This window comes from Thermobia domestica, chromosome 8 (genome assembly GCF_964235325.1).
Source record: "Thermobia domestica chromosome 8, izTheDome1.hap1.1, whole genome shotgun sequence".
NCBI classification, from domain to species: domain Eukaryota; kingdom Metazoa; phylum Arthropoda; class Insecta; order Zygentoma; family Lepismatidae; genus Thermobia; species Thermobia domestica.
In genome coordinates, this window is record NC_137461.1 from 180119367 (window position 1) to 180146362 (window position 26996).

Sequence of the window (26996 nt, forward strand, 5' to 3'; positions counted from 1 at the left end):
AGCATCTGAAAACAGCAGTGAATTTTACAAAGACCTTGCCAATGCGTTCATAGCAGCAGACATACCGTGGTACAAATTGCAAGTCCCACAGTTCGCGTCCTTTTTGGAAAAATATTGCAAGAGACACATTCCTGACGAATCTACTATCCGCAAGAATTATTTGGATGTGTGCTATGAAGATACTATCAAACACATTCGAGCTGAAATTGGTGATTCACATATATGATTTACGGTGGATGAAACTACAGACGTATTACGATAGTTAGTTGCCAATCTGGTGGTAGGAAAGCTTGACCCTGATTCTCCATCACGGCCATTTCTGATCTGTTCAAATTTTTGGACAAAACAAACCATTCCACAGTTGCACGTTTCGTAAATTATGGACTGAGAGTGTTGTGGCCAGAAAGTGTTCCTGCAGAAAAAGTGCTTCTGATGTGTTCTGATGCTGCGGCGTACATGTTAAGAGCTGCTGATGCACTTAAAGTGTTCTACCCAAACCTCATTCATATGTGCTGTTTGGTACATGGATTACATCGTGTAGCAGAGGAAGTGCGGATCAACTTCCCTGAAGTCAATGAGCTTGTGTCTTCTACTAAGAAAGTTTTTGTGAAAGCCCCTGGTCGTGTGCAGTGCTACAACAATATGCAACCAAATATGTCGCTACCACCGCAGCCTGTACTGACACGGTGGGGCACCTGAATACAGGCTGTTAACTTCTACAATGAAAATTTTGATGCTGTAGTCAGTTGTCACCACATTTCCTGCAGAATCCAGTGAAGCAGTGCGTGATTCTCAAAGTGCGTTCATAAATCCTGTTGCTCAATGTTCACTAGCGTACATTGCAAGTAATTTCGGGTGGCTTGCAAACGTTAGAGAGAAGCTAGAAAAAAATTCAATATTTTTTTATGTTCAATAATGTGATTTTTTACTCTCTTGATATATATTTTCATTTGTTTCTCTTGAAAATTTGTACGTATCTGTAGGAAGTTATTTACACTTGTTAAGCTTTTATTACATAAATATGTTACAGTATATTTATTAGCTAAGAAAATAGCACAGACACAAAATAAACACGAAAAAATATTTTTACATATTTTCATATTTTTAACATATTTCTTACATATTTCATTGATTTTTGTTACATATTTATGTACATATTTCGGTACTTTGTACTACATAAAAATCCGGGCCTTACTGATAACTAAAAGCATGAATTCGCCAATAAAATTTTCTAGGGGGCGCATCTCCCTTCTTCCTGTACTATGTTCGGTATTTTCCTTTTGTATTAAAAAAATTTAAGGATTTTAATACATTTTCGTGAGCCTGGGGGGAGGAACCCAGGATCCACCGTGCCCGTCTCCGACTTCCCAAGGAATTTCTTGGCAGTGGTAGTGATTGCACGTTGAAACTGTGGGGGAAGACACTTCTTGGTTGTGTCTAACACTTCATTTGATTAAAGGTTGCATTTTAATAGGGGGGCCGCGGTGGCTCAGTGGTAGAGCGTTCACCTCTGGTGCTTGGGGTCCCGGGTTCGATCCCAGCCCCCGCCAAGTGAACTTTGTGGTGGACAAACACCGTGTGCGTGGGTTTTCTCGGGGTTCTCCCGTTTTCTCCCACTTTCTTCATTCCACCATTTTATTCATTACTCATCATCACCGTCTCCTTTAGCCTAACCGGCATAACCGTGGGACGTAAAACTCAAAGATTTCATTTTTTCATTTCATTTTAATAGGATAACATGTTCCTCAGTTGAAATATCGTATATCATATTTCATATTTTATTAAGTAAGTTGACAAGAACAACGCAAGTAGTCTCTGAAACAACGAAAGTATACGAAGAAAATTGATTCCTTGCTCATGAACACCTTAAAATTATGTCAAAAAAATTGTAAAAGAAACAAATAGAAAGGATAATATTAACCATAGTAATGAATAATGAGGCTTGGTTTGTAAAAGTTATATTGAAACTCGCATTAATGAACAACTTATATTTTTAATTCCACTCTTAAAAAAATTAAAGATAGTGAATATTAAAAACATATAATACGACATTGAAATAAATACACATAAAACTAACTCTATGGCCTATGGTACTCGGAGGTTCAATGCCGCGTTCACGAAAGCTCTCCACTGACTTCTATCTTTAGCTAACTGCATCCAGTTTCTACTTTGTATTCCAAGCTCCGCGAGATCCATCTTAATATTGTCCTCCCATCTGCGCCTAAGTCTTCCTAATGGTCGTTTTCCGATCGGCCTTCCAGTCAAGACTTTGAAAGCGTTTCTACTTTCTTCCATTCTAGCTACATGACTCGCCCACCTAAGCCTCCTAGACTTGACGACCCTAACAATGTTGGGTAAACCGTATAAATTATGTAGTTCCTCGTTATGAAGTTTCCGCCATTCCCCATTCCCGTTCCCCTTGGGTCCGAATATTCGTCTCAGGATCTTGTTCTCAAATACTTTCAGTCTATGTTCTTCCCTCAGAGTAAGCGACCATGTTTCGCAACCATACAGAACAACAGGCATGACTATCGTTTTGTATATTTTAAGCTTCAGATTCCTCGATAGAATTCGCGACGACAAGAGATATTGTCGTCATTTAATTTCTTCGTGAATATGATTTTCCTCTGTTAATACTGATCCTAGATATTTGAAACTATCCACTTTATCAAAAGTATTATTTAATATTTTAACGCATCCATAATTTGCTGTATTACGGTCCCGACGCACTTCCATGTATTTAGTTTTCTCTGCATTTACTTCTAAGCCCAAAACAAAGAATGTTACTAAGACGTCTCCGCCTCACCAAGACGCTTGGTAATGGATTGATTGGTAGCTTCTCGTTAAACTCAAAATCAACTCTTTTATTATATCAAAAGGAATGTTCTTCTTATGAGCAACAATGTGTCATTTGTTTTTCGACAAGCCAACGTTATTGGCAGATTATTGGCATCCAGAGCCATCTATTGATTTCTTCCCGATTTAAATGTAAGAAGAAAAATTTTCAAGAAAGACCTCCGTCATTGCCACTGAACCTTAGTGACTTTTTAGTCAAGACGTAGTACTACGTCGTGCCGTTTGGGCTGCACATATGCCATGATGTAGTACTAGGTCGTAACGAGTTAAAAGGTTAATGTTCTTCTCTCATCTTCTCCTAGGTTCTCCTAATAGAAATTTTCTAATTGTATTGCAGGTCAGAATTTTGAAAGAGCCGTTTTTCCCATTCTTGCTATATGACCTGCAGACTTGAGACGCCTAGATTTGATGACTCTAGCAAGGCTTTGAACAAATATGTAGTTCCTCGTTATGAGAATTCTTTTATTTCCCATTCCAAATTTCAGCGGCGATGCGCACGACCCGAAGATATGTAAAGAAAGTTTTCGTTTCTGGGTTTTTTCTTGTCTTTACCAAAGGCAACGTTTGCGCGCTATAGCGTTAGGGAACTGAAAAAAGTTTTTTTTCTTTTTTGAACCACCCTAATGAGTATCATCCTTTTCTAACTTCAGCTTTTATTCTAAACAAAGATATTCGACAATCATGCCTAATTTGACATTAATTATGAGAAATATTTAGCTTCTGCCAATAGATCTTTGCGGAAGGATATTCATCATGAATTAGGGATGGCCAAAAATTTTTGGATCCGGATATCCCGGATCAAGTGAGATCCGGATCCGGATCCGAACCTAGACCCGGATATCGGATCCGAATCTCGGATCCAAATCTCAGATCCGGATCTCGGATCTGGATCCGAAGTTCGGATCTCGGACCTGGATCCGGATCTCGGATCTGGAACCGAAATTCGGATCTCGGACCTGGATCCGGATCTTGGATCTGGATCCGAAATTCGGATCTCGGATCTGGATCCGAAATTCGAATCTCAGATCTTGATTCGTATCCAAACCTACATCTGGAACTGTGATGATGAAGGAGTAAATATAAAAGAGATTTCTGTTATTTTTTCTTTACCCTTCTGGCTTCTTAATCATATATTGCAGGACGTAACCAAAACATATCCATGCATTTAAGCGTTTTGTGTTTTGTATATTAAAGTGTTCAAAAATATTTAACATATTCGCATTTGTTCATGTGATCTCAAGTTCAATTCTCGGTGGGAACATATATGAGAAAATTGAAAGCTGAAACAATATGAAAATAGTATATAAAAGTCAGGAAATTGATATTAAAACTTTAGCTATCTATTGGGACTGTAAGGCTGTAGTTAAATTAACCCACACGTTTCGTGAAGATATATTACGTCGTTATTGTTTATTTACTATAAGCTACCAGATACATCCTCAGAGGCCATTTTACACAGTAGATCACGGTAGTAATCAACAGATGAAAACATTGAAAAAGGAATGAAAAGGTCTCCAGAGCCTTAGATCAAGGTACTAACCTAGCATTTGCCCAGTATAACTAAGGAACAACCCTGGAAAATCCTCAGTCAGGATGGCTGGTCTCCGAATTCGAACCCGGTATTATCCAATTGCGAAGCGAGAATCCTAACAAGTAGCATGAGCTCGCTCCGTATTATTATTATTATTATTTAATTAACGTAATGTTTTAAAATTAGTGCAAATTAAGCCGTACTTTTTTTATTGCTGATGTTATAGTTAATAAGCCTACATGAGACATCAGTCCCCCATTAAGAAAGAATACTAGAGCTGGAATTCAGGAAGCGGGGGTGAAGAGATTAATAGGGATGAGGAAACTATGTACGATGCAAAAACTGAGTAATTATGACTTCGTCACAAATATATTCACTTACATACGTCAATTAATATTTCTCTGATACAGCGCATTCTTACTTTCTATAGTGGCAGGAAAATGGAACGCTTTTGTAAACGAACACACTAAGCACGTTCGTATAGGCGCAATGTCCGTGCAAAGAAACATAGGTAAAACTACAAAAAAGATTAGGGTAAGCGAGGGGAAAATGATAAACCGCCCTTCAACTTGAAAAAAATAAAACTAAAGATAACTAAACTTAGAGCTACGAAAGACGCGAGGCGAATTTTATTGAAAAGATTGTTTTTCCTTAGTGATTAGTTGTGGTAACTATGAACATGAATTAAAAAGAAAACAAGTAGCTAGCTCTGAGTTTCTCAAACTAGTTGAAAAGAAAATATTGGATAAAATTTAATAATAAAGAAGGCATTTATGATAATTAAAACAAACTAAATTCTGGGCACGACAGTCCTTTGGTTCCTACCAGCGGGCTTACGTTGAAAGTGGGGATGTGTAGTCAACACATCGACACCCGAAGTCCCTAATGCCGGCTTTCTAGACTGCAGTCCACTATCTCTTACTTAATATAATTCCCCAATTGTCCTCACGATGCTGGGTCAACATCGAAATTGTTGAGTGCCTCTCCGGGAATTGAACCCATGACCACAGGCACCTAAGGCACGCTCTCTGTCTTCTATAGACGAAAAGCTATAGTTACTCACATTACCCCTAATACAGAAATAAGTTCTGATTCTCTAATAGCTGCTGATGGTGATAGTAAAGGTTCACCGAAGCATGATCCCAAACCCAAACTGAGATATTGATGTCACTGGAATGCCTGAAAAGTCATTGTGGGTAAGTGAATTGCCCACTTGTCAGGATGAAGGGCGATGGTGATGTGAAATCGGGGGCTGTCAGAGGTACTACTTATGATAATTCGATTTATAATATTGTATGTTCCCATAAACCCTCTTCAGGAACAAAACTGTTAACCTTAGCTTTGAAAATGTTACATAAGGAGTTTTATTGCTATCATTAGGTTCCATTAGGAATTATCGGATTTATTTTAACGCTTAACTTCTACATCTCTTCTCATTTACTAATATTTAAATCGCGATTTTCCCCTTAAGGTCGATTAGTGATATTTTAAATCTTTCGAACCAACTTTATATATGGTTAGTCTTGTTATATGGGAATAATTGAGACCAGAAACAGTCTACAGGCTAAGTCCAAAAGAATCTTGGCCGACCTCCTGATAAACCACGTCTTTCAGGAAGGTAAATTGTGGCAATCCGATACCCACATGAGGAAATCTTCGGTTCAGTGTGAAAGCTTCAATAAGATCCATCACTCTAATCAGTGAAATGTGCTTTGCTAATTTTTATTCAATGTGAACGTACCTAACTTTATTGCTAAAAAAAGAAAAGGCATTTATTTCAAACAAGTCGCCTTTACAGTTTTCGTATTTGAACACAACACTCATGTAAAGTCATGTTAAAGCGCAACTTACCCCTGAAAAAGAATATTTATCTGTTTTTAGTTTCTCGTGTTCCCCAAAGCACCGGTACATGCGGAATTAGTGCTCGCCTTCCGCTCGCATTACCTAGGTAAAACGGCTACGATCTTGGTACTAGCACTTGGTTCGGTGTCCAGATCTCAAATATTTATCTTTCAGCCTGATTCTATGTATGAATCCGAAATTTCAAATCTAGATAGGGGACACCAAAATTCATAGTTTATTCTCGGTGCTCATATTGTGATTTACTAAATAATTATTAAATCTAATTGTAAGGTATACATTTGATATTTAGAGCAGACTGAGCATGATAAATATACGTAAAAACTAGTCAATACTTGTCTTAACTGTTTGTTTTCTTAACTGTCAATGAAATAGGTGTATTGAGGAATTTTAAATATTCGAGTTTTGTATTCCAGTTTCAAATATAAATATGTGTGTATTTCATCTCGGTCCTGCAATCGGGTGGACCTAGATTCGACATTCGAATTCTCATCCGGGCCGGGTCAAATCAGATTATTTTTTAGTAAGGCAAGCATTTGATCTTTAGTGTAGAATGAAGGAGACAAATAGACTTGTCAATATCCGTCTTAATTTTCTGTTTTCTTCTTCACTGTCAGGACTTCGTGAAACTACTTTCGGTGAATTTTTGATATTCAAGTTTATCACAATTTGGGTGGGATGTGGGTTTGGATAAGAATCAAAATCTTAGTTCCGGATTTCGGATGCAGATCCGAATTTCGAACTCAGATCCGAGATCCGGATCCAGATCCGAGATTTAAGATCCGGATCCAGATCCGAAATCCGAGATCCGGACCCAGATCCGAGATCCGGATCCAGATCCGAGATTTGAGATCCGGATCCAGATCCGAAATCCGAGATCCTGATCCAGATCCGAGATCCGGATCCAAATCCGAGATCCGAGATCCGGATGCAAAGGATCCGGACCCAATCAGATCCGGATCCGGCCATCCCTATCATGAATATCTGTTGCTTTTTAATGGAGGCTGTAGAGCCATATCAGTCATTGATACATGGAAATAGCATCCAAGCATTATTTCTGGCATTAACAAAATAAAATTAGGATTTTTTTGCCCCACTACTTGTGCCCTTCAAAGCCATTAAATTACTCATGGTGCTCTATGCCCATGTTACTTAAATAGCATCTGCGATTTGAAAAATTCATACCTATTTACTGCAATAACGTCATATTTCACACTAATTTATCAATGGAAAAAACTTCCGGTATGTCTCAGCTAAAGATATGCATGGTGATTTTTAGAAGGAGGCTGTAGCCTCATACCAATCATTGGAACATAACAAGTATAGAAATATTAATTATGAGATATTTATGTTTAAGCTGATGCTCACTGACACTTCCAGAATAAAATTTGTAAATTTTACCAAGGCCTAAATTCTTATGTTACGCCCTTGTGGCCCCTAAGTTGGTGCGTTAGCAAAATAACATTCTCTATTTGATACGTTATTACTACAAAGACAGCAAATTTCATATCAATTGATCAAAAATAGCTTCCTCAGGTATGTCCCTGCTAAAAATATTTACGGTGAATTTTCAATATAATTTTTGGAAGGTGAATGTAGCCCCATATTAGTCACTGGCGCATACAAGGAGCATCAGAGTTATAATTCTGTGACTTTGGTGATTAATCTGACTATCACTGCGATTTCAAGAATAAAATATTGGATTTCGGTAACAGTCCATCGACCACCTTTTTACGCCGCTTGTTTAGCAAAGGAGGAGTCTCATCAAAAATAATGATTGAGACGATTCTACTAGCATTGTGGATTAATATTAATCCATTTTGTAACAACTAGTAAGCATTTGCTAAAAAAAAAATCTTTAACATTAATTATTAGACAAAACTGCTTCATATCATACTAAAATCACATATCTTTTTTGTATAATAACACCAAAATTCACATGAATTTACAAAAAAAATAGTTTTCTTCCTTATGTTCCTACTAAGAAAAGTTGTGGCGAATTTTATGTCATCTTCGGAAGAGGGTCTATAGCCCATATCAGTCTCTGACAAGCAAGGAGCATTGGGATATTAATTCTGTGAAATTGTAGATTATCTAACGCTCACTGGTATTTCCAAAGTAAAATTTGGAATTTTTATAAACATCCACTATTTTACGCTTCGCCCCCTGTGCACCCTAAGGCGGTGTGTTACCAAAATAACATGCCATAGTAAAAAATACACACCTTTTTACTACAATAAAACAAAATTTCACTTTAATTGATTAAAAATACCTTCTTCCAGCACGTCTCTGCTAAATATATCGGAATGTTTTTATATAGGTAGTCAAATGATGGTCCGGGCGTCTTTTCCCTTCACCAGGTTTTATTACAAAATAATAATAAATACAAGTGTTTCTAATTCAATGTCTCTTCCTCAATGACCAAGTTGAGGAATATTAATTGTTTTGTTGGGCGTCCACCTCCACTCATGGAAGTTTCCAGAACACATACCAGGTTGTAGGTTAGATTAGGATTACAAGTTTAAGATGGGAACCCTAGTCCAGTGTGACATAGGGTGAGGAAGAAGTAGTCCTAGTCCACAGCGACATACGAAGGTAAAGGTTGCGCGATCATTTGGTCGACAGATGCTGGGTCCCTCGGTAATCCGGCTTTTATCTGTTCCCTTCAGGTCCCTCCGTGAGGTCCGTCTCCTTTCGGCGTTCATCGGCGCCTTTCGTGTCGGCTTCTTGTCTGCTAGGCTGTTTACAATCAATAGTACGTGTTGTGTTGACATGTATTCTTGTCGTAATGTGGGGATCCTTACAACTCCCACACTGGAGAAACATAATCTGGAAAATTATTTTGCAGAAAAACACACAATCGTTATTAGTGAAAAGTAACTGCACCACAACACTGAAACACTTGGAGATACTGTTTTAGACACTAGAAAACACTTATGAACACTATAAAATACTAAAAAAATTACTATAAGAACACTTGGTGCGATATATACATGAAATCGTAATAACACTCTAATTCAGCCCAGCTAAACGGGATGAAACCAGTTTATCATTTCCCTCAAAGTGGGCGGAAGTGCCATCACTGTGATTAATAAATATTGTAAGGTTCCGCATGTCTCCATAACATGCGATAACCATGTGTGTATTATACGTGTTAATAGTAAGCAAAAACAAGGCAGACGACGGACCCGAAAAGGACTCCCCCACATTCGCCAGAAGTCGGCAAGACGAAGATCACCGAGAGTAGCCGACAATCCAGGATAAAAGAGAGGAACACGCATCAACAAGCATCAATCTATCAAGGTTGATCAAACCACCTGAAACCCTAAGGCGCCCGGCCATTGGGTTTACCTTAGCCTCTCACGACGCTTGGTCAATTGACAGAAGCCTATCCTTAAACCCTAAGACGCATGGTCATTGGGTTTATTTCTTCTCTCACAACGCCCGGTCACCCGGACGCTTGGACGTTGGGTTCCTCTCCATAATCTTACCCGCATTATTAGAGGAACTAGTTATTGTATGCATTTGTATTTAAGTGGATCTTTTTATAATAAAAAGTGAAGGGAAAGTCCAAATTCCCGTGTACAGAAATTGCTGTACCTTACATAAACTAAGAGAATTTTACATGGTACATGCGTCGACGACTAATTACAGACATTTCTTTAAGAACTTTCCTACCGGACGCTCTTTTTATTAACGGAAAATTGAACGTAGAACTCTTTAAGTGTTGGTGTTACTAAAACAGGATTACTTAAAATAATATCCGTGTTGTTATAGCACTCTCATTATTCTTAGCGGTAAATTGATTCGTTTAGACTGGCAGGTGTTTATGCCGACAACTATATCTGGAAAAAATACGAGTAGAGAAAGCGATAATAATATGGTAGAATCAGGCCCCCAAATACCTGTTAATATTCCCCATCTAGCTAGATATTCTGGCCACAGTAGACGACCTGGATCGATTTTTCATGTTATTCGATCATTTGGGTTTACACCAGGCACGGACCCCGAGAAGAAGAAGGAAATTCTCCGATTTATTTACAGTGTATAGCTCTCGATTTTGTTTTATAATTACAAAATCAGAATCAATTTTACACCCTAAATTACGATCAACTTAAAACTAAATCTTTCTTTGTAATATAAATATTACGATTTATTTGAATTTTGAAATATATAAAATAAGGTACAATTTATATTTTCTCTAAAAATACACTTTTAGTTTTATTGTTAAGTATATATTTTGTATTATTATTATATATATTGTATTATTATATATGTTGTATACAGGCACGTAACCAAGGGGGGGTCCGGGGTGTCCGGACCCCCCCCCCCTTCGAGACCAGAAATGAAAAAATTAAGGAAGGATAAAATAAAATGAAATGACGAAATGACAAAATGAAATGAAGGATCACCGTTAAAAATTAAAAAGAAAACTACAGGAAGCTTTTGCTTACTCTTTCTTATGAGGAAATTTGTATTACTTCCAATATGGTGGCGAGGTAAGCGAGATATTCTGGAAGAGTCAGGGAATTTGAAATTTCAAGAAAAGTTATGGAATTCTCAGAATTTCTGCTACTAGTCAGGGAGATTTCAAGCTTTCGAAAGCATAGTGCCGTTGTGTAACAGCGTGGACATTTTAAATCATAATTTTTTGTCATCGCATCCTTATAGTATCCAACATGTTATTTCAAGGACAATTTCCTATTGCTCCTTTAACCTGTCATTTGGAACCGACAATAGTTGACGGAATAATAAAAACAATAATTTATGTTGAAAGAAAGTTCTGTTAGCATTTGATTCAACAGAGAAAGGAACGTATATATTGTAAAACTAGTTGAACATACACATGCTTCGCCACAGGGGCTGTATTTGGAAGTCAACGCCTGTGGGAGTATCACCATGAATCTCAGCGACGGCAAAAACTATGGATTTGATACTAATGTCGGTCATTTTGGGCTATTTTTTACATGTCTCGGTATCCACCCCCTGCTGACTCCCAGCCCGCATACAATTGTAACTAAATTTGCACGTCATCGCTAATGGAAATGTCACCATTGATTTCAGCGACCGCGAAAACTATGGATTTGACACTAATGTCGATCATTTTGGATTACTTTTATGTCTTTCCCCTCCGGCGACCCCCGGCCCGGAGCCGAATAGCGTGAATTTGGAAGTTAATGCGATCCGAGTTTCACCATTGATTTCAACGGCCGCGAAAATATGAATTCGACACTAATAGCTCAAGTGGTAGAGCGTTGACTTCGCATTCGAGAGGTCGTGGCTTCGAATCCTGCTGCCGACCATCCTGATGTTTTCCAGGGTTTCCCTCAGTCCTACCAGGCAAATGCCGGGATGGTACCTACTAAACAGGCCCTGGCCGATACCTTCCCAAATCCTTTCCGTTGTTAATGTTGTTGGATAACCAGTGTAAATGGCCTCTGAGCTGTATCTGGTGATTGTTAAATAAATAAATAAATATCGGTCATTTTCTACTACTTTTACATGTTCCGGTAAACGCCCCGCTGAGACCCCCCTGGTTCGAATTTCGACAAAAACATTTAAATCTGGGCTGGAGCCTGGACCAAGGTATTCGTGACTAAAATTTGGTAACTCTCGGTCAATTTGACTGGTTCCCAAACCGGTTCCGGTAAACGCCCTCTGAGACCCCCTGTTTAGAAATTTAAAAAAACGCTTCGTCTTGATCTGGGGCCTGAGCCAAGGTACCCTTGACCAAAATGTGGTAACTCTCGGTCCACTCATCTGGTCCCCAGGCCGCACACAGACAGACAAACACACAAACAAACTCTTTATTTTATTTATATTAGAAGATAGTTTACAAGACAGTATTGAGTAAGTACTTTTTATAATAATTGAGGTCATAACGAAAGGAAAATTGTTATATTTGAATAAACAGGAGAAGGACGTAAATATTGTAAAATCTTTTTCAATACTTTTTTTTTATTATTTTGCTAGAAATTTCTTCATAGTTTGTTATTAAAATACTTGCCAACATATCCTCATTTTATTGTCCTAACAACCAAATATATGTTGATAGTAAAGTAGTTTAGATTGATCGAGCTCCTGGGCCTTCATAATTTCATGTCACTCTGCCCCCCCCCCCCCCCCTCCGTTACGAAATCCTGGCTAAACGAACCAATATATGTTCCAGTAAAATAGTTCCTTGCCAGGTGGTAAAGTGCCAAGGACCGACGAGACGTTATCACGTTGGATAGAAACGGATATGCGCTGTATTAGATAGGATGTGGAGCGAACTTCGCCGGAAACACAAGAAATGCGTCTTCCTACCTCCCTAATGAATTCTAGACTTCTTGCACCCCAAGCACCACTTGTTTCAATAGCGATTGGAGTGAAAACAAACTTTTCGAGAAGGTTGTTGTATTTTCGTTGCTTTTCAGCTTCTCTGCGATTAGCAACAGCTCCAGCGTTCATTACTGACAGAGGGAGACTTGAATGAGCGTATGTATCAGCGCATGTGAAGTCCCACAATAAACATTTACCTCTCATCCATGGAATCAGTGTCATCCCATCCGGTCGCTTTCCATCCGAACGACAGCAACCAGAAGGTTCCCGTATTGAAGGAAATCCAGCTGTGTTGAGGGCTCGTAGTATTATATCATTTATCGAGGAATGTCGGGCGAATCTACCAGCGCTCTTCATGCATGAAAGGCCATGCAGGCCACGTTGGTTAACCTCATCCCCACAGCAGTTTGTGAGCCTCATCGCTGTCCAGCTTAAGGCTAAACGTAAGGATGCAGCAGTTCGAAAGCTTTCATTTGACAAATGAAGGCCTAAAGGCGGAGAAGGTATCGCCATCAACCATGCACCCGCTTCGGGAGACGAGGCAGCAAGAAGCCTGGCTTTATCTTCTGGAACAAGAACAGATTGTAACAAATGATTATGTAATTGACGTGCAATTGGTGTATACCAAGATGACTGATAACACTTTTTGTTAATCTCCGGAAGGCTTGTATCTGCTAAGTTTGCCCACTTATTAGAACCTTCTTGAACTGAACCATCTAGGTCCAAACAATAACCCTGTGGAAGGAGAGCTTCGATTAAACGCAGAGATCCGTGGTATGACGCTAAGAATGTAGGAATCGCCATATCCACAGCTCGTCGAATACCAAGACCGCCCAAACCAACAGGTAAACATGCTTGTATCCAAGAGTTGTCATTTAAGGAGCAGTTCAGAATTGATTCAAGTCCAGTTTTCAGGACAGTATCATATTTTTGCAGCAAAGAACTCTCATGCCAAGATGGAAAGCATCGTAAAAAATAGGTTAGGCGAGGGATTGATAAAGACTAAATTATTTTCATTGTCTCTTTCAAATTTACCAGCATATAAGGCAGAATTAGAAATATTGCAAATATAGCAGAACGAAAATGAGTCGGTCGATTGATATTTTCTTAACGGAATTAAGGGCCATTAGACAGCTAATTCCACAGGCTTCGGAGGAACAGAAAATTCATTTTCTTTGATTGGGATTACAAAGAAATTTATTACAAAAGATAGCGTTGGAATCCTTTCAAACAGTCCAGCAGTTGCAGGATCGACTTCATGAATTAGAAAAGGCTCAGGACCTCATGCAGCAAAGGAATTATGTGGAATTGTCCCAGGCACTTCATTGTTCAATCGGAAGACCTAACCGCCCTTCAACATTTCCTTTAAATGACTACCATAACCAAACGAACCCTAGTTCGGTAATGCAAACCTATGCACAACAAAAACTTCTACTGTGCATCACACCCAACCTGCTTCTTGTTATTCTCAATCGGTACCTTCTGCACCTCCACTGCGGAATATTCTTCCTCCACAGTCAACCTCCACCCAACTTGAAGTTTCAAATCCGCAGACCCACCAAAGTCAAAACCCGCCCTCACAACTTCCTCAAACGGACCTCACAAAATTAGCTAATCAAATGGCCGAATTATCATTAATGGTAACACAGAATGCCATTAAGTCTAATTACACACATAATATCGGAGGAAAACATCGTCAAGGAAACGGACAAAATGTGGGCGCAAACAATAACATCAAAGGAAATAATAGTGATAGGAAAAATAAAAATTTCGTAAAAGGTGAGGAAATATCTGTGTGCGCAACATGTTATAAGAAGAACAACGGCACATCCTCATGTAGGAACAATCCAAAATATACCAACCAAGTAAACGCATAGATGGGCTCGCAGGCGAAATCCAAGCCTCGCGGCCATTTCAGAGATGTCGGCGGGGTCCACACAGAAACCACCACGCCCAAAAAACCATCATATCCAAAAAGATCAAGGAATAGTGGAAATTTTTAGTGATATGGAGGACAATTTTTTCACCCAGGCAACTAACAACGATCGCTGAGAACATGTTAAGCTGGGGACAGAAAATGATAAACTATTGCTTAATATTTACCCGGTAGCAGCGATAATACGAGAGAGATTATCGTTGAATAAATGTAATATTCAATGTCCGAAAACGGAGAGATTTAATTTAAAGAAATTAGAAGAGAGCCATGTAAGAAAGGAATACCAGATTGAAATTTCGAATAGATTCTCGGTTTTAAAAGATTCGGAGTGCATTAGTGTTCAAGATACTTGGATTGAAATTAGAGATAGCATTAAAATTTCAGCAAAGGAAAAATTGGGACACGCGGAAATACGTAGGAACAAACCATGGTTCGAACAGGCATGCATTAAACTAGCAGAGAAAAGAAAACAGGCAAAATTACACTGGCTACAAAATCCGAATGAAATAACTACACAAAATTTCGCAGATATCAGGCGGGAAACTTCCAAAACTTTTAGAACAAAGAAACGCAAATCTCTGAAAGCTAAAATTAAGGAACTTCAAGATAATAGTAAAAACAAAAACATTCGGGACATGTATAAGGGGATCAGCGAATTTAAGAAAGGCTATCAACCTCGTGCGTATATATTAAACAAAGCTGACGGTACAGTTCTCACTGATACGGATAGCATCCTAAATAGATGGAAAGATTTCTTTGACGATTTGCTGAACACGCAGCCAAAAACTAATGTGCGTGGAGAAAAAGAGATGCACACAGCAGAACCGTATATTACAGAACCCAACCGAATATGGTAGAAACCGCTATAAAGAAATTAAAGAAACACAAATCTCCGGGTGTAGATGAAATTCCGGCTGAGTTAATTTTAGCTGGAGGCGAAAAATTGTGGAACAAGATACACAAACTCATTCTCCTTATCTGGAACAAGGAAGAATTCCCAGAAGAGTGGAAAGAATCAATCATTGTTCCAATTCATAAGAAAGACGACAAATCTGACTGTAATAATTATCGAGGCATTTCTCTTCTGCCAACATCCTACAAAATCCTTTCAAATACTCTATTAGCAAGATTGACCCCATACGCAGAGGAAATTATTGGAGATTATCAGTGCGGATTTAGACGAAATCGATCAAATATTTACCATTCGCTAAATACTCGAAAAAAGTGGGAATACAATACCTAGGTACATCAACTATTTATTGATTTTAGAAAGGCGTACGACTTGGTTAGGAGAGAAACATTATACATGTTCTTACAGAACTTGGAATACCGAGAAGCTAATTAGATTAATTAAAATATATTTAAATGAATCCCAAGGTAAATCTGGGTAATCTGGGTAGGAAAATTTTTGTCCACGAGCTTTCACGTCGAAAATGGCCTGAAACAAGGAGATGCGTTGTCGCCATTATTATTTAACTTTGTTCTGGAATACGCTATAAGGAAAATCAAAGATAGCAACCAGGGCCTACAGTTGAACGGTATTCACCAGGTTGTGACATATGCTGATGATGTAAACTTAATAGGGGATGATAGGAGAGCAGTAGAGATAAATGCAGAGCTTTTATTAAACGCTTGCATGGACATGGGTTTAGAGTTAAATGCAGAGAAAACTAAATACATGGAAGTGCATTGGAACCGTAATACGGCAAATTGTGCATGCGTTAAAATATTAAATAATACTTTTGATAAAGTGGATACTTTCAAATATCTAGAATCAATATTAACAGACGAAAATCATATCCACGAAGAAATTAAATGTCGACTAAAAGCTGGGAATTCCTGTTACTATTCGGTTTAAAATCTCTTGTTGTCGTGAATTCTGTCGAGAAATTTGAAACTTAAAATATACAAAACGATAAAAATGCCTGTTGTTCTGTATGGTTGCGAAACATGGTCGCTTACTCTGAGGGAAGAACATAGACTGAAAGTATTTGAGAACAAGATTCTGAGACGAATATTCGGACCCAAGAGAAACGGGAATGGGGAATGGCGGAAACTTCATAACGAGAAACTACATAATATATACAATTTACTCAACATTGTTAGAGTCGTCTAATCTAGGAGGCTTAGGTGGGCGGGTCATGTATCTAGAATGGAAGAAAGTAGAAACGCTTTCAAAGTCTTGAATGGAAGGCCAATCGGAAAACGACCATTAGGAAGACCTAGGCGCAGATGGGAGGACAATATTAAGATGGATCTCGCAAAGACAGGAATACAAAGTAGAAACTGGATCCAATTGGCTAAGGATAAAAATCAGTGGAGAGCTTTTGTGAAAGCAGCATTGAACCTCACGTGCGTGAAGCTGGCCCATCCCAATTGAGCACATTTTCTAAAAACAGTACCAAAAAAATGTGCTAAAAATGTTCTTCACAAAACACAAAATTTTAAAAAATGTGCTCTTCAAATTACCAAGAAATTAGAAGATTAATTTGGGTGGGGCTAGCTTCACGCTAGCCCCGCCCACCCAATGGAGGGACACCAAACTAGTGCCAAATAAAAGTGCTAAAAATGTGCTCCCAGAAAAGCATCAAAACAAAAAATGTGCTCAATTATTTACCGCCAAAACAGGGTTGCCAAGTTGGGGGCCAGCGTGAAGCTAGCCCCGCCCACCCAACGGAGGGACCTCAAAGTAGTGCCAAATAAAAGTGCTAAAAATGTGCTCCCAGAAAAACATCAAAACAAAAAATGTGCTCAATTATTTACCGCCAAAACAGGGTTGCCAAGTTGGGGGCCAGCGTGAGGCTAGCCCAGCCCACACAGCGGAGGGACCTCAAACTAGTGCCAAATAAAAGTGCTAAAAATGTGCTCCCAGAAAAACATCAAAACAAAAAATGTGCTCAATTATTTACCGCCAAAACAGGGTTGCCAAATTGGGGGCCAGCGTGAAGCTAGCCCCGCCCACCCAACGGAGGGACCAAAAACTATTGCCAAATAAAGGTGCTAAAAATGTGCTCCCAAAAAAGCATCAAAACAAAAAATGTGCTCAATTATTTACCGCCAAAACAGGGTTGCCAATTTGGGGGCCAGCGTGAAGCTAGCCCCGCCCACCCAACGGAGGGACCTCAAACTAGTGCCAAATAAAAGTGCTAAAAATGTGCTCCCAGAAAAACATCAAAACTAAAAATGGGCTCAATTATTTACCGCCAAAACAGGGTTGCCAAGTTGGGGGCCAGCGTGAAGCTAGCCCAGCCCACCCAGCGGAAGGGACCTCAAACTAGTGCCAAATAAAAGTGCTAAAAATGTGCTCCCAGAAAAACATCAAAACAAAAAATGTGCTGAATTATTTACCGCCAAAACAGGGTTGCCAAGTTGGGGGCCAGCGTGAAGCTAGCCCCGCCCACCCAACGGAGGGACCAAAAACTAGTGCCAAATAAAAGTGCTAAAAATGTGCTCCCAAAAAAGCATCAAAACAAAAAATGTGCTCAATTATTTACCGCCAAAACAGGGTTGCCAATTTGGGGGCCAGCGTGAAGTTAGCCCAGCCCACCCAACGGAGGGACCTCAAACTAGTGCCAAATAAAAGTGCTAAAAATGTGCATCCAGAAAAACATCAAAACAAAACATGGGCTCAATTATTTACCGCCAAAACAGGGTTGCCAAGTTGGGGGCCAGCGTGAAGCTAGCCCAGCCCACCCAGCGGAAGGGACCTCAAACTAGTGCCAAATAAAAGTGCTAAAAATGTGCTCCCAGAAAAACATCAAAACAAAAAATGTGCTCAATTATTTACCGCCAAAACAGGGTTGCCAAGTTGGGGGCCAGCGTGAAGCTAGCCCCGCCCACCCAACGGAGGGACCAAAAACTAGTGCCAAATAAAAGTGCTAAAAATGTGCTCCCAAAAAAGCATAAAAACAAAAAATGTGCTCAATTATTTACCGCCAAAACAGGGTTGCCAATTTGGGGGCCAGCGTGAAGTTAGCCCCGCCCAACCAACGGAGGGACCTCAAACTAGTGCCAAATAAAAGTGCTAAAAATGTGCTCCCAGAAAAACATCAAAACAAAAAATGTGCTCAATTATTTACCGCCAAAACAGGGTTGCCAAGTTGGGGGCCTGCGTGAAGCCAGCCCCGCCCACCCAATGGAGGGACCCCAAACTAGTGGCAAATAATAGTGCTCCCAGAAAAGCATCAAAATAAAAAATGTGCTCAATTATTTACCGCAGGAATACTGTTACCAAATTCTAGCCGATCCATCTAATACCAAATTGTAATGCTAAATTGACTCTCAAGTTAGATATCAATTTTTCTAGTAGAAATATTGAGAGTGTATGTAGGTATGTACATTTTGAACTCGAATGGTTTCTCATTGGTTGTTGGGAAATCTTGATGCAAAAAACTTTTTTTTCCCTCTGAAATTAGTTTGGAGGGATATATTGGCAGTGCATAAGTTTAATAATTATTTTTTAATTTTTTTTTAATTTTTTTTACCACGTCATTTCACGCTTACCACGTTTAACATAATGCATACATGCTACAGTGATAATTTGTTTGTAATAACTAGTTAATGGTGGTATCTGTAAGACATGTAGTACATCGTGTATTAAGAAATTCTTTAAATGAATGTTCCTGAAAACGTCTTAACATTTACTTATCGCACTTTTCAGTTTCATTGTTGAAAAAAAAAAACGCTTTTTCGTTCAATAATCCCTTCACAGCGGCTCACCCTCCACTTATCTAAGTGTCTCACTCCCCTCTGAGTTATTTTTTCTACTGTAGGCCCACTTACAACAATTCAGTTTATTGGAAGAAGAAACTTGAACCTCAAGGGTACTTCGTGAGTGACTTGCAAGAGTTCTAGACGGTTTGCATTGGTTGCTCTGTAATAATTTATCGTAAATTGGCATTGGCAGTAATGAAATTTATATTCTTTCCTGGATAGCTTAACAATTTAATAAAATATAACCTTATATACCCTGAGAAATTTTTCATTATGATAAACAATAACGATACTACAGGTTAACCGGTTTAGGTTCGGTTTAAGGTTTAAACAAATCTGTCGGTTTATTTCAGAAACCAAACCATATTTCGATTCGACTAGAAAAGGGACACACGATTAAAACTTTTCCTGGATATTCTTAAATCTTTAGAAAAAAAAAAAAGAACTGAAAAATGTAATGATTTCGTTCAGGTTAAGTAACTTTGAATCTTTTGTTTCATTTTGGAAACGAAATTACGATTTCTCAGTTTCTGTCTCCTGTAGGCGACATTGGGACTCAGTGACTCAAAATTATCTCCTACTATGGTTATGTCTCCTACAGGAGACGTGGGGAACGAAGAGGTTAACTAGTTCAGAATTTAGTCCAATTTTTGTCGTTTTGTGTAACGAAGAAAAAAAATACTATTCAAATTAACCAAGGAGGGCAATTTCATAAATTGGCCACTTCGTTCAGCTGTAGCGCGACATCTTCAATTTCGAATTTAAACTAGCTCAGAATTTTGTCTAGTTTTGTCCAACCAAGAAAAAATATCATACCACTGAAATTAACCGAGAAGGATCATTTCAAAATTTGGTCACTTCGATTACCTGTAGTGTGGCATCTTCAAATTCGAATTTTTCTAGCTCAGATTTGTGTCCAATTTCTGTCCACTTTTGTCCAACCAAGGAAAAGAATTGAACTATTCAAATAAATGAGAGAAGGCCATTTCAAAATTTGGTCACTTCCATCACCTGTAGTGTGACACATTCAAATTCGAATTTTAACTAGTTCAGAATTTTGTCCGTTTTTGTTCACTTTTGTCCAACCAAAAAAAAAAGTATCATTCAAATAAACGACGGAGGGCCATTTCAAGATCTGGCCACTTCGATCATCTGTAGTACATCTTCAAATTCAAAATTTAACAAGCTCATAATTTTGTCCGATTTTGGTACATTATTGAACCATCAAGAAAATGCTTTGTACCATTCAAATTAACAAAGGAGATATATATAAAAATTTGGCCACTTTGATCGCCTGTAGTGCGACATCTTCAAATTTGAATTTTAACTAGTTCAGAATTTAGTAGTCGAAGTGGCCCAAATTTTAAAATAGTACTCCTTTGATAATTTGAACGGTAGGTTAATTTCATGATGGTACAAAAATGTACAAAAATTGAACAGAACTCTGAACTAGTTAAAAGTCGAATTTGAAAATGTCGTAAAACAGGTGAGAGAAGTGGCCCAAAGTTTGAAATGTCCTTCCCTCCTTTCTTAATTTGAATGGTACAAAATTGTTTCCTTGGTTGGACAAAAATGAGCAAAGACTGTACAAAATTCTGATCTAGTTAAAATTCAAATTTGAAGATGTCGCAGTACAACTAAATGGACTTCACAATGTCTTACAAAGTTCAAGGGTGTGGAATAATATCCACTTATATAAATCAATTCACCAATAATAAATACCTCTTAAAAATAAAAAAAGAAGTATACATCGCACAGGGTGAGCCAAAAGTCTTAGGGTAGTCGAATTAATTCCAAAATATGCAACAGATAGGAATGAAATGTCACTAGTCATGTTACCTTCAAAGGAGAAAACGTCGCAGACAATATTGCGTTTCCAGCGGCCATTCTTATATCCGCGATCTTGGATTTAACTTCAAAATTTCAAATGGGAATGGATGTGTGTAGCACTGAATTTTCATCTTCCTTCACCTTCCTTCATGTAGTACCAGAATTTTCTCAGAAATTCAGATCTGTAATTGTTTTTTGACTAACTCTAACGGTTTTTACGATATTTAATGTTTGTTTCGTTTTCTCTCGTTTCAGGTTCACTAATTGAAGATTGTCCTCACCAAGTCAGAATGCATAGAGATTGTAAAGTTGCACCCGCAAAACTGCAATTATTTCAGCATCTTACTGAAGATGACACTGATCGTCAAGTACAATTTGCAGAGTGAGCCACGCAACAAATTCAAGAAACACCGGGTTTCGCACATCAGATAATTTTGTCTTAAAAACCTGTTTTGTACGTCAATGGCGAAGTTAATAAGGAAAACCATCAATATTCGTCCTATGTCAATACGCATTGGATTTATTCCAGCAAAATGGTAGTAACACCGAAGGCAATGGTATGGTGTGGAATTTGGGGAAAACGAAGGGTCCTTTTTCATTGATAGGACTAATGCAGATGGCTATCTGCTATTACTGCAAGAGGATTGCTTCCATCACGGTTATCCGAAGATGGTAATTTTCCCACATTCTTCCAACAAAATGGGGCTCCGCCTCGTTAGAATTTATCTGGATCAACAATTTCCGTGGAAATGGATTGGACGGAGGGAACTTGTTGAGTGGTCCCCACGTTCACCTGATCTTGACGCCTTTAAATTTTAATTTCTGAGGCCACGTAAATTCGACGGTTTACGCAGTGAAGATATGGGATGTTGATATCTGAAGAGCCGAATCCGTAAAACCATATACTCTTTCCAGATTGAAGTGTTATTCAGAGTTCATACAGAGAGAGAGCACTGATTAATATTGACGATTGAACAGAATGAGCAGCATGTGAAACACATATTGTAACGACAAGTGATACGTGTTTCTCATAAATGTCTCAAAAATAATTAGAAATAGTCAGTGGCGTATTCAGAGGGGCTTCCGGGCTTAATCCTCCCCAGAAATTGTATTTACTATATCAAAGTAAATTAAATATCTTGCAGAATTTTCACATTTCCAGAAACAAAGTTAGCAGAGCCCCCTCGAAACAAAATCGTAAATACGCCACTGGAGATACTAAAAACAATATCTGAATTTCTGAGAAAATACTGGAGCTACATAATGTGTCTTACATACCCCTTCCCATTTGAAATTTTGAAGTTGAATCCAAGATGGCGGATATCAAGATGGCCACCAAAAACACGGTAAGGTCTACGACAATATCCTTTGTATATAAAATGCGTATCTGTTTCACCCCACTATGTTAAAATTTAAAAATTTACTCCACTGACTTAAGAATTTTGGCCCATCCTGTACAAGAATTCAGTCTAGATACAAATTGTTGCTAGCGCTCTTTCTACCGCAAACAGCTCGGAGAATAGTCAAGTGGTTAGCGTTCTTCGTTAGCAATCGGGGGTCCATGGTCCCGAGGTCGGCGATACTGACCTGTTTCTCCCGGACTTCTCCGTTACAATAGGCAAAATCTTTAGCGGTACTAGAACTAAAGAACATTGCCGTCTTCTCTCCACTTCCTGAAATATCATCATTTGCGCAGTGTTCTAGTATAAAATGGCCACTGAGACTATATACGTATATTAGCTCAATTCAAGCATTACATTTAAATATTAGTATTTTACCTCTCAGTTATGTAGGTGAGGCTATTACACACTGACCCACAATTTGAGACCCCTTTTGTACGGTAAATAACTGAGCACATTTTTTGTTTTGATGTTTTTCTGGGAGCACATTTTTAGCAATAATATTTGGCACTAGTTTGGGGGCCCTCCATTGGGTTGGCGGGGCTGGCTTCACGCGGGCCCCCAATTTGGCAACCTTGTTTTGGCGGTAAATAATTGAGCACATTTTTTGTTTTGATGCTTTTCTGGGAGCACCTTTTTAGCACTTTTATTTGGCGCTAGTTTGGGGTCCCTCCGTTGGGTGGGCGGGGCTAGCTTCACGCTTGCCCCTAACTTGGCAACCCTGTTTTGGCGGTAAATAATGGAGCACATTTTCTGTTTTGATGCTTTTCTGGGAGCACATTTTTAGCACTTTTATTTGGCACTAGTTTGGGGGCCCTCCATTGGGTTGGCGGGGCTGGCTTCACGCGGGCCCCCAACTTGGCAACCCTGTTTTGGCGGTAAATAATTGAGCCCATTTTTTGTTTTGATGCTTTTCTGGGAGCACATTTCTAGCACTTTTATTTGGCACTAGTTTGGGGGCCCTCCATTGGGTTGGCGGGGCTAGCTTCACGCTGGCCCCCAACTTGGCAACCCTGTTTCGGCGGTAAATAATTGAGCACATTTTTGTTTTGATGCTTTTCTGGGAGCACATTTTTAGCACTTTTATTTGGCACTAGTTTTGGGTCCCTCCGTTGGGTGGGCGGGGCTAGCTTCATGCTTGCTCCCAATTTGGCAACCCTGTTTTGGCGGTAAATAATTGAGCACATTTTTTGTTTTGATGCTTTTCTGGGAGCACCTTTTTAGCACTTTTATTTGGCGCTAGTTTCGGGTCCCTCCGTTGGGTGGGCGGGGCTAGCTTCACGCTGGCCCCCAACTTGGCAACCCTGTTTTGGCGGTAAATAATTGAGCACATTTTTGTTTTGATGCTTTTCTGGGAGCTCATTTTTAGCACTTTTATTTGGCACTAGTTTGGTGTCCCTCCGTTGGGTGGGCGGGGCTAGCGTGAAGCTAGCTCCGCCCAAATTTATCTTTTAATTTCTTGGTAATTTGAAGAGCACGTTTTTTAAAATTTTGTGTTTTGTGAAGCACATTTTTAGCACATTTTTTTGGTACTGTTTTTAAAAAATGTGCTCAATTGGGATGGGCCAGCTTCACCCAGGCGAGACGTACCTCCCAATTACCAACTAGTGCCATTTAAAACTCGGATCAAGCGCATCGCTAATAAAATAGTGGGTTTGAAGGAAATAGTTCTAATTAAATTTAAGATTGGCACCACTATTTTTTCACATTACTTCCGCATTATAGATGCAGACTTTAGTCCGATTTTTGGGAACGACATTCTCACTAGACTTTTTTCTCAAATAGACATGGAGCGTAATTGCATATCATTATATAGAGAACCTAGGAAGCCTGCTTTTCCGAAGGAAAAAAAGAAACGGAAGAAATGTCGCAAGCAATTACTCATTCTTTGGGCTTGCGGTGAAACACAAATGTTATCATAGCTAATAAAAGTATGATCCCAGCCAAATTACATTTCTACTTCCGTTGTAATTCCGAAGAAAAGTCATGACACAGCATTTTACATCATTACTCCACTGCAATCATTGTTAGAGCGATATGGATTGGAGGCAATGACTATGAAAATATCGAGTAACGACCTTACGTTATTAATTTCAGACCCTACGGCACGCATAATAACTTCAAATAAGGGTACACAAGTGATGTATACAGAGGAGGTCGCGGAAGAATTTTCTTTCGAAATTGAAGAAGACAAGAAAAGACATATATTTGGAACACAAGAAGAGACTTAGGAAAAATTAAAACATAGCGCTAAAACTTTTAACATTAGCCTTTATAATATAAATCTGATTTACGGGAATACCAGCGAATAGCTGTAAGCAATTTATTATATATTCAGAGATATTTTTTCATATAGTCCGGAGGATATAGGTTATTTCAGAGGACACCAACATAAAATGCGCATAGCTAAAAGGGCGTAATTCCATCACCGTTCCCTACATATTCCATTAGGAATCAGGGACCAAATTGATTAGAATATACAACAACTGTTAGATGCAAAAATCATAACTGAGATACAGACGAGTAATTACTCTTCACCACTAATTGCGATCTAAAAACCAAACACTTCAGAATTCAGACTTGTGTTGGATCTACAGACATGTCATAGTTATACCAAATGTTTAAGCATCCCGTTTCAGTCTACAGAGGACATTTTGCAGGTTTCATAAAGAAGATCCTAATTTCGACCTTGGACATTTCCCAGTCGTATTTTCAAATCTTATTGCATCCAAAAACCACTAAATACATGATTTTTGAGGTGAATCATACACGCAAAAGTTATAAATTTCTTAGATGCGTAATGAGCCACTGCTCAAGTTCCCAATCTTTGACTATTGTAATATTAGATAGCTTACCAAAACGCATTTGAATACGACATCGTGATTGGTACATATACGTGGGTACAACAACTTTCCCATTTGGAGCGTTTCTTCCAAAAATTACGGAAGCATGACTTTACAGCCAATCCCAAGAAGACGCACTTGCTATATAGAGAACTCCCAGTATTAGGATTTCTTAAATCCGGAGAAAAGATAAGCATCTCACCAAAAATAGCAAATACGATCTAGAATTTTAAGAATCCGACTACTAAACGAATACTCAAGAGCTTTATAGTCTGTTGCTCTTATCCTCGGAGTAGGAGTAAAGAAACTTCACGATCAAAGTTGAACCGTTTCAACAGCACCTTACTAAAATGATAAATTGAAATGGACCGAAAAACACGACGAATTATTTGAGAAGCTGAAAAAAGACATTTTGAATTCCCGATCTGTCTACCATTTCGACGAAAAGCTAAATATAAGGCTCTATATAGATGCGGGCTCACATCAATTGGCAGGGATATTAGCTTGTTATAACCCTAGAACTAACGAGAAAAGAATTGTATCGTGGTGCAACCGTCGCCTTACAAAGACCGAAACTAAAAGTTGAGTCTGCAAAGAGAAGTATATGCTATTATCTGTGCCTTACGCAAATTCAGATATTTCCTACTTAATCGTAAACTTAAATTGTTTACAGACGCTAAATGCCTAACTTCTCTACGCACACATCCGGATAGAGAAGGAAATACACACGCTATGAACTTTTCTTAGGTGACCATAATTTTGACATCTGCTATATTTAAGGAAAGAAGCAAGCAGCCGATATATGCCGCTTAGAACAAAATAACAATGATACTCCAGAACCCATGGACCCACATCAGGCTACCGAAGACTTGCATGCGTACCGTTCCGTTTCTTTAGAAAAACCCATTCTTTAAATACATCAAATAGAATCTTTGAAGAACTTATGTTAGGAACAGCGCAAAGATAAAAGCAAATTTTGGAAGTGAAAGAATCTTCAAAAAGTTCTACCATGAGAGCAACTAAGTATTTACGTTTAAAACACAACCTACTGTACCGTACACAAAAACATCCAAAACTTGGATTAATTTAGCTTTTGTGTATTCCGAAAAGTTTGGCAGGACATTAGTTCGAGTCTATTCGCAATGATCTGTCTCCGTCTCATTTTGGGTTTTCTAAGACATATAAGACAGTCCTCATTAAATACTACATGCCAAACATGAAGTCATACCTAGCGTACAGAATAAAGAACTGCACAGAGTGTCAACTCTTAAAGAAACTCCCGAAAAAGCCACAAGGAGAACTCCTTCATCCTGGCTTTATAGAAGAACGATAAATGTTTGATGGTTTAAGACCTCATCCCATGAAGAAAAGAAACTAAAATACGTTTTAGTTGCCATCGAAACAAGCACTCGTTATAGTGACAAAAGCTGTTAATATCATCACAGCAGATACAATTGAATAATTCTTGCTGGAAGAATTTTTTTAAAATTTGGCGTCTTTCCTTTCCTTCATCTGCACAAACACCCATTACATAGACCGAAGACACTTCAAAAAGTAGCAGAAACATATAACTTTGAATTTAAGTTCTGCTCTGCTTTCAATCACCAGGAAATAGGATTAGTTGAGGTCATGAATAAAACTTTACATAATTCCTTAAAATTTTTCGTACAACAAAATCATGAAACATGACCAAAACTACTACCTCA